This window comes from Choloepus didactylus, chromosome 12, assembly GCF_015220235.1.
Source record: "Choloepus didactylus isolate mChoDid1 chromosome 12, mChoDid1.pri, whole genome shotgun sequence".
Classification (NCBI taxonomy): domain Eukaryota; kingdom Metazoa; phylum Chordata; class Mammalia; order Pilosa; family Megalonychidae; genus Choloepus; species Choloepus didactylus.
This window is the reverse complement of record NC_051318.1, coordinates 83345284-83354808: the sequence shown is the minus strand read 5'-3', so window position 1 is coordinate 83354808 and position 9525 is coordinate 83345284. Positions and strand designations below refer to the sequence as shown.

General features: G+C 35.2%; 1 pseudogene; it reads right to left on the bottom strand.

The window, feature by feature from the left end:
- Positions 1-472: 472 nt before the first annotated feature.
- On the bottom strand, positions 473-9464 carry LOC119506898 (annotated as a pseudogene).
- Positions 9465-9525: the final 61 nt, after the last annotated feature.

The following is a 9525-nucleotide window of genomic DNA, read 5'->3' as shown; positions in this document are numbered from 1 at the left end:
GGACACACTTTTTGAAACTGGTCTCACTTCACCAGTCTGTTGACCAAAAGTCATAAGGATAAAGCACTTATTAATTTATACTGATAATTAAAATCAATATGGGGGAAATCTGTACTTTTGGATGAAGACAAACATTTCAGTAAAAATGGGAAAAGGTCATGGTCTTTCATTATGTTGGTACGAAAGCTGGTAAATTTGTGTACCCTTAAAACTTGGTTTCCACCATGTGGATCTCAAATTCAGCCAATAAACACTACTGAAGAAATATGTAATGAATTCTACCCATTCTTTTCCCAAAGTTTTACGTACAATTTAGATAGAGGTATTACTTGTATGGAGAACATACAAAAAGAATTGGAACATATTTGGAAGAAGAGAGAAGAGAATTCTTCAGGAACAACTGTTTTAGATTTGCAGTTTGCAAAACAGGATAATCTTCTCTAAGAAGAATGTCAACATAGGAGCACTACATTCACCCAGAATCCCCAGAACAAATAGACCATGTGGCAGGAAGCCAAATCTTCTGGCTGCTCAAGTCACTCAGCTTCCCTTTAATCTTCAGGAAGTGTCTCTTGAACTCCAATCCATCTCCCTTAGAAAGCAAGATATCAGCCAAGATCTCACCCATTTCCATCAAATTCACTTTGAAATCAGTTTATTGTTTCTCCGATCAGTTGTTGATACAGTAACCTGATTCATACAACTCTTCTTTCATTGATAGCCCAACTTTTCACAGATCTTTTTCAGGCAATGATAAGATTTGTCTGCATCCAATTTGGTAAAGAATTGCATCATTCTTTTGACCAAGCACTGCCAGGGTTCTGTGAGGATCCTGGGGTGCCAAGTAACTGACTATTCAGAAGCACATGATCAGGACATGTGGGTTGGGAAAAACTGATTCCTTGTTCCAGTTTATCAATGTATGAGAGGCTGGTGTCCCAAAAGGAAAGACCTATCTATGGTTCTGGCTGAGAACTGGAATACTTCACATTTTCTTCACTAGAAGCACTGTTTACTGGAAAGAAGTCCAAATTACATTTAATGTGCTTAGAGAATCTACTTGGAGACTCTGATACATCTCCTGGAGTGACTTGGGGCCCTCTGGCCCCTTTCTTTAGTGGTTTGGTGTACCATCTATCTTTTTTGATATTTGAAATTGTCATCCTTACTGATGGATTCTCAATCAGGATTTTATGCAGCAGAGCCAGAAGAGCAGAACCAATTTTTTTTTCTAACTGCTGAGGTATGTTTTTTTTTTTTTTTTCCCTTTCCAATCACAAGATTCCTGACAACTGTCACTGGACTGGTCCCAGGGCAATTCTCCAGCCAAAATTGTAGTAAGTAGTATTCCACAGGAGCAAATATCAACTGGTTCTGCATGAAATTCTTTTCTCTTTAGAAGTTCTGGAGCAACATACAGTAAAGAACTACACATCTTGTTCAATAAATGCTCATGATTATTGTGCTGAAATACTGTTGCCAAGATGAAGTCAGAGATTGTGAGGTTAGCCCTTTCATCCAATAGGAGATTTTCTGGTTTAATATCCTTGTGGGTTATTCCAATACCATGCAGATAAATCACCCCTGCCATAAGTTGATGAAAGAACCTCTGGGCATCTTGCTCAGGCATGACTGTGTCTGGCTCTATTCTATCAAAAAGTTCTCCCCTGCTACGGTACCCCAGAAATAGATACTGGATATTGCCTTCTCTCCTGTGACCATAGAATTTCACCACATTCTCATGATTTAACATTTTATTGATACAGGTTTCTTTCTTAATATTTTCTGGAAAGTCTATGGCACACTTCATGTCCACAATCTTCACTGCAACTACTTCTTCAGTTCCTCTATTCACAGCAAGTTAAACTTTTCTCCATAGGCACCTTCTCCCAGAGTTTGCACCAAGTCCCAGTCTTCCACAAAAGGCACTACTATGACTCCACTAAGCACCACAGCAGGCTGTCCTTTGTCCACCACCAAAGGAATCTGAATGCAGCAATTTTCACTTTCACTTTCATTTTTAATTTAATTTAATTTCTTCTATGTGTCAGAGCATTTATTTCAGAATCCTTTTGCTGTGCTGTCTTCTTCCTGGACCAGAAGAATGTCTTCTTCATCTACCAGAAGAATACGACAGATCACATGTTTGCTTCTTTCATACTTCAAACCCTGACTTCAAAAATTGTTTGGAAATAGCCATAGACCTGCAACAGCTGAAAAGTAGCCTATTCTCTATTTTGCTACTGAGGAAGGCTATTGATATCTATTAGATTCCTATAGTTCCCCAAATTCCCTATGTTCTTATCTCTTCTTGAAGCAGAAGGGTTCAGTGACTTTCTCCCCTGCCCTTGTACAAAGGATGGAAATATTTCTCTGATAAGACAGTGTGGAAAGTAATAGAAGACATTAACAGTTCTTCTGGCTTCAGGTTTCTTCCTCTTACAAGACCTGCAGCAATTTGGATTATGACTCACCCTCATTCAGTTGGGCCACACTTTAACTAAAAATAACATCTTCAAGAGGTCCTATTTACAGTGATTCACATCCACAGAATGCAGATTAAGATTAAAAACATGTCTATGTTGGAGCATATAATTCAATCTACAAAAGTTTGACTATGATAAAATTAAGACGTTTTATATTAACACAATATTTGAAAATACATATTACATCAGCATATATCTACCTATCCTCTATCTAATGTCTATGACAATATCTATCTAATTTCACAGTGTAGATACACAATCCTAAAAGTTAAATGAAGAACTTTGTTCTTCCTATAATCAACCATTTCTATTTCTTTAGCAGTTTCTCATGGAAGTTGGTATTTAATTTCAGATTTGAAAATGACATTAATATTGCTATGTATATATAGCTCTGTTTTACTTATTTTCTACTGGCTTGATATTATGGAATGTACGGATGAAATTCTTCTACTCCTCTATCTACACAATTTATTTACAACAGAATTTTTGTCTAAACAGTTTTTAAAGTTTCTGTTTTTATGACTGTTTAGATATTACTTTCAAATGAGACCTGTCAACTTCTGATATATTTTCTTTCCTTTACAATTTTTTTTTGCTTTTTAATTTTTCTAATGTTTGCTAATGTTTATTTGTGTATTTATACTATAAATCACCAAATAACCTCCATCTGCTGCCAATAATTTTCCATTTCACTTCTTAATCCAATTTGAGCTGTGTGTCTTCCAGTTCTGCAGCATTGCCTACATCCGGAGCTGTTCCTGAGCATCACCTGGGGGCCTCTGCCATTTCCTGCACTACTGAGCTCCTTAGGTCCTGGACCCCTTGGGCTTTCTCTTTTCTGCTTCACTCTCATTTTTCAGTACATCTTTCAGTAACTTCCTGAGTGTTGAGAATATGTGCATGACTAAAAATTGCATTTATTTTATACTCATTTTGTCCGATAATATGACTCATAAAACATAATTGTATGGAAAAGTAACTGCTTCTCAGAATTTTGAATTCATTGGTTCTTTATCAGTTAGATTCCAGTATTGTTATAAAGTCTTGTGAAACTCTAATTCTCAGTCATTTAAGTATTCGTGTATGTAGGCATGTGTGTATTCATGTATATTTCCTCTCTGGATGATTTTAGAATGTTCTCTTTATCACTAGTGTTACAAATTGAATAATTCTATGATGATATATTTGTTTTCTTGTGGTGGATTGAATTGTGTATGCCTCTTTGGGCATATTCTTTATCTTGGTGAGCATTCCAGTGGGTGTGGTCCCATTGTAAATAGGATCTCTTGAAGATGTTACTTCAGTTAAGATGTGGCCCAACTGAACCAGGTTGGACTTTAATCCGGATTACTGGAGTCCTTTATCAGCAGAGTGAAATTCAGACATAGAGAAATCCATGGGAAGAAGCTAGAGGCAATGGAAAGTGGTAGAGAAGGAAGGCAATTTGCATTGCCACATGCTAGAAAAGATCCCTGGTAGCCAGGCCCAGAATACCACAGTGGGAGAAAGCAGCATCTACTAGCCTCAAAACTGTGAGCCAATAAACTCCTGTTATTAAAAAACCTATTGTGTGGTATTTGTTTTAGTAGCCAGGAAACTAAGACACTAAGACACTTTAAATTATTTATTTAAAAATAAATAATTTTTTTAAAAAAATTTATTTATATTTGTAACTTAGTAGACTCTTATAATTCATCTCTGTCTTTCAATATGTGGAAATTTTATTACTTGATATTTTTCTCTCTCTTTTTTTTTTAACTCCATTCTCAATTTTTTGAGACTCTTTTTATTAAGTTGTTGGAATTCTTGGTCTAATATTCTATCTCCACTAATTCATGACTTTTTGTTTTGGTGTACAATTAAGAGAGAGTTCCTTGACTCTATCTTCCATGTTTTCTAATATTTAATTTTTAATTCACAATAGATCCTTTTTGTTCTGTAAAAACTTCCACTGTATCTTATTCTGTTATGGAAGAAATATCCTCTCTATCAATTTTGGTTTTTTTGTTGCTGTCATTGTTCAGGTTTTTCATGTTTTTTAGCTTTTCTTTTTTTGTGCAATGTCCTCAGTTGTTCTAAGTAACTTTACTTTTCTGTTTCTCTGCTTTATTCTTTCTTCTATTTTGGTGGCTTCTCAAATACGTATTGGTCCTCAGTGGTATCTTTACAGTTAAGATGATCACTAAAGAGACAAAGGAGAACTTTATGTTTGGTGGCTAGAGTTGTGATTGGTGACATCAACAGAGATTGCTCAAACTGGGACCAAGTATTTCATTTAAGGGAAACTGATTGTCATTAACAGTTGACATGTTTTCATTTTATCATGTTTTCCAGAGAGAAATACCTGCGAACATCTTTCTGAGGTATGTTTTTCAGACAGAAATTGTCCAAACTTCTATGTAATGGAGCCTACTGAGGGAAAATTATCAGAGATGTTGCATTGTGAAAATGTCTCAGTGTTCAGGATGAATACTTTCTCATTTATTCATTCTCTTTTTGTATATCTTCTTGCCATTAGCTGTGCTTCATTTTCCCTGATTCTCTCAGATTCTGTCTTCCCAGATAGAATAAACTTCTGTTTTCTTACAAGGATGAGGGAATGTATATTAGGTTTCTAGGGCTGCAGTAACAAATTACCATAAACTTTGTGGCTGAAACAATAAAAACTAATTTTCTCATAGTTCTGGAGTCCAGAAAAGTCCAAAATCAAGGAGCCAGCAGGGCCATGTTCTCTCCAGAGGCAGTAGAGGAGATTCTATTTCTTGCATTTTACAGAGCTTCTAGTGGCTGTCAGCAATCCTTGGCTTCCTTAGCTGAGGAATGTATCACTCCAATCTCGGTCTCCATTTTCAGATGGCTTTCTTCCCCTCTGTATCTTCTTCTCTCAAATTTCCCTCTGCCCTTCTCTTATAAGGACACTTGCAATTAGATTTTGGGCCCACCCAGAAAATCCAGGATGATCTCCTCATCTCAAGTTCATTACTTTGTATCTGCAAAGACCCAATTTCCAAATAAGTTGACATTCACATTTTACAACAACTAGGACATGGACATATCTTTTTGGGAGCCACCACTCAGCTCACTACAGACCTGAAGTTCCATGACTGCACACTTTGGTGTATAGCATCTAGAATTTGTTTTCCTTGTGCACATTGCATACCATTTTTTCTACTTTCATTGATACTTCAAACTTTTGTCTTGAGAGGCACCTGTTTGCTTTAATCCCCTGAGGATATTCTGTTTCTAAGCCACAAACTGTTTAATGTTGTTTTCTGTCACTATAGGCTTGGTTCTCACTTTTTCTGCTATGATCATTGCTTTCCAGCTTCCAGAATTTATTCAAACTTCTCAGCTGTTTTAACTTTTTCTGATCTTTGAACCATACAGAATGGCTCTTATTAAAGCCCACATATAAACATTTTTGGGAGGGTTTAGGAAGGGCTGAGAAAAGCAGGGAGTCATGTATATTAAACATGCTATTTATTTAGAAGTATTAAAACTTACTTATCAAAATCATGAATTTAACAAAAGCATGTCTTTCTTGATAGCATTTCCTCAGTTTTATAATTTTCAAACATGATTCAAGAAGAATATGTCTAATTTCACAGTATATTTTAAACGTAAGTGTAATGGTGAACAACTTTTTAAGATCCATTCATTATTAGAGTATCACAGAGTGGATTTTGTGTTGCTAATTACTATTAACAGAAACTAAATTCTCTATAGCATTCAAATGCTTTGTAAAGATTAAAAGAACTTTCTGCTAAAGCTATTTTTCATTCTCTGGATATATTTGGAAAATTGACTGTTTCATGAATTAGCATGCTTTGACCCTACAAATAAAATAATTAAAAGAGGTATTGTTCAAATAAACATTCAAAATTAGTGTTTTCTAAAGACCAGGAAGATCTGAAAATATCTGTCATTTTAAATCTACCTAATGCATTTATATGAGTGCCTTAGTTTATATATAGTGCTTCCTGATTCACCACGTTGATTTTTATTTGTTTTCCAAGTGCTTTTAATGGTTGAAAAATGATCCATCAATCCACCATTTGCTCTGTATGGTCAACTTATGACCAAAATGAACAGTCTGCATTTCCATTAAGCTAATTATCTAAATAGTAGCTAAAAAATAAAACAAAATGAATAAAATTAATAGTTATGAAGTTAATAGGGTGCAATAATTATGGAACTCATACTGGACTAGTGATCTGGATTTACTTAATTTATGAGTTTCTTCTTACACAGATACCCATTAGCAAAACATATTAAAAATGGTTATAGGTACTAATACTGCTCAAAAAACAACTTAGGCCAAGTTTACTTTTGTTTGTTGGTTTGTGTATTTATCTCTTAAAAAGCAAAACAAAAAAAACAAAAAACAAATAAAAAATCCTCTTTTTAGTCCACATCATTTCAGGATAAGCAAGGATAAGACTTGCAAAATTAAATAAAATTATACTATTTATATAATAAACATTAAACAGGCATAATAAAGGTATAATAAACATATAACATTTAATAATTAAGTAGGCAATATACTTAATATCAAGTGATATGTAAAATTATATTCCCAATGTGTAGCATTGGTATTATCCACATTTTTTTTAAGGATAGAATATTCATAGTACTGTACTATTAAAAGAAAAATTAAGCCTACATAAAATTAAGCCTACAGCTTGATTTTTTCTATCAAAAAATAGAAAATATTTTGATGTTCAAGTAATGAAAATTCAAATAATGGAAGCTAAAAAGTGGAAGTTTAATGTCCAAATATTGATAAAATAACAATGGTACTTTATTTTTTATTGTTCCTGAGTATTGCTATCACCTATTTTTATTGCCTGCAATTTTCTTATGCATCCATGTAAACTTTAACATATAACTATTCATTGGATGCCTATATTGTGCCAGAGAATGTTCCAAGCACTTTACATATGTTACTTCCATCTAATTGAGCCTAAAAATGGCTTGTTACAAAGCAACAACCAAATTCCCAATTTGTATCCAAAATGACTTTGCAACAAATTATAACATAATTGGCTTGAATGTACACAACAAAAAAGGAGTAGAACCAGATCTTGATCCCAAGTATTCCTGAATTCAAAACCCAATTTCTTAACTTTATTAATGCGCTTTATAAGTTTACATTTTAGTACAAATAGTGATAAAAATGTGATAACACACATTGCTATGGGAGCAGAAACTAAGAAAGAAATAATTAACTTCTTAGATGGTTAGGCAAAGATGACACAAAAAGTAATGCTTACCTTAAGATTTGAAAAATATAACAGATATTGCATCAAGCAGGAAAAAAAAAGAGTACTGAGAAAAGAACATAATTTGAAAAATGTACAAAATCATAAAATAATATTCATCAAATCAAGTAATACTTTTTGAATATCTACTACTTGCCAGATGTTATGGTAAAGCATAGTAAAAGGAAAAAAAAAGTCAAAGACATTGGGTTCTATCCATTAACTTTTGGCCCTCTAGAATGTACCACATATATTTATCTAGTCCCATTCCTTTCCCAATATAGGAAGAAGACAGGAAAAATAAAAAAAAGGCCACATTCTAATGAAAACCACAAAGAAAATCATGTATAATAATGCGAAAAAGTCAAGGAGTAAAACATGCATGGGGTCTGAGAAAAGGAGTTTGAAAGATCATGGAGGACTTCAAAGCACAGGTAACAATGGATAGATTCAGGAAGGTTAGAATGGTTTAGTGTAGCTAGTGATTGGAGAGGTTCAGTAAAGACTATCACAGGAAGCAGAAAGTCAGGTTGCAAAAGACATTTTCAGGCATCAGGGAAATTTCACAAGTAAAATAAAGTTTAAATTAGATCTTAGAGGAAGAGTAGGAATTCATCAGTTAGATAGGAAGTAGAGGAAATTTTTGGAGAAACACATCAGTATGGACTGTAGGAGAAAAACTAATGAGAAAAGCACTCGTGTGTGTACAAGCACAGGCATGTGAAGTAATATCTCTCTCCCTGCTTGTTTTTACTTTTTATCTCTCTACAACATGAAAGAGGGATACTAATATGATTCATCAGATTCTAGGATATGTTATGGCATGTTAATAGTAGGAGGGTTCAGTATTTTTGAAGGGAATGTGTAAAGAAATAATCATATCCTCTCTCGTATGCCTATTTTGATGTCTTTGAGCTTGTTTTCTGTTGTAGCCAAGCAAAGTTTGCCTCGGTTGTTGGTTCACAGAATTGAAGAGCTCTCCTAGGGAGTCCAGACTGGGTCATGTGATTCAGCACTTTACCAAAATTCTGCTTTGGGATTTACAGCACTTCCAAGCTAGTAATCATTTTTTTACTTTCTTTGCAATCTCCCTTGTACCAATTTCTCCCAAATGAATTGGCTTAAATAATAAGCATTTTCTGGCTTGTAGTTTTAGAGGCCAGAAATAGAACATCAAGATATTGGCAAGGCTTGCCTTCTCCCCCAAAGACTGTGGCATTTTGGTACTGGCTTGCTGGCAATCTTTGGGGTGCTTGGCTTCCCTGTCAATGACTTCAGGGAAGGAAGGGATGAATTGGAGGAATAATGACTTTATGGACAGAATCATGGAAGCAGAGTACTCGCCTGATGAGATCTCCCTGGCCCAAAAGAGCAAGGCCATGCATGTGTGTAGAAAGGGCAGATCTGTCCCATGACCTGGAGGCAACAGGCCTTATGCCCTGCTGCTTAGACTGGGCAGGGCTCCCACCCTGATATTAGGGAGACTTTGGCTGCCACCCCTCTGCACAGAGAGGGTGGGACCCATGCCCCAGCATTCATGGAGAGTATGGCCACTGCAGAAACACTAGGAAGGGGTAGGGCTGCCGCTCCAGGAGACAGAAGGACAAAGAATTGATTGAGAGATGACTATTAGACCTTGAAATCTAATGGAGTTTGCCCTGCTGGGTTTCTGACTTACTTGGGACTCACAACCCTTATTTCCTTCCAATTTCTCCATTCTGGAATAGGAATGTCTTATCTTCTGTCTATCCCACCATTGTATTTTAAAAGGGTATAAT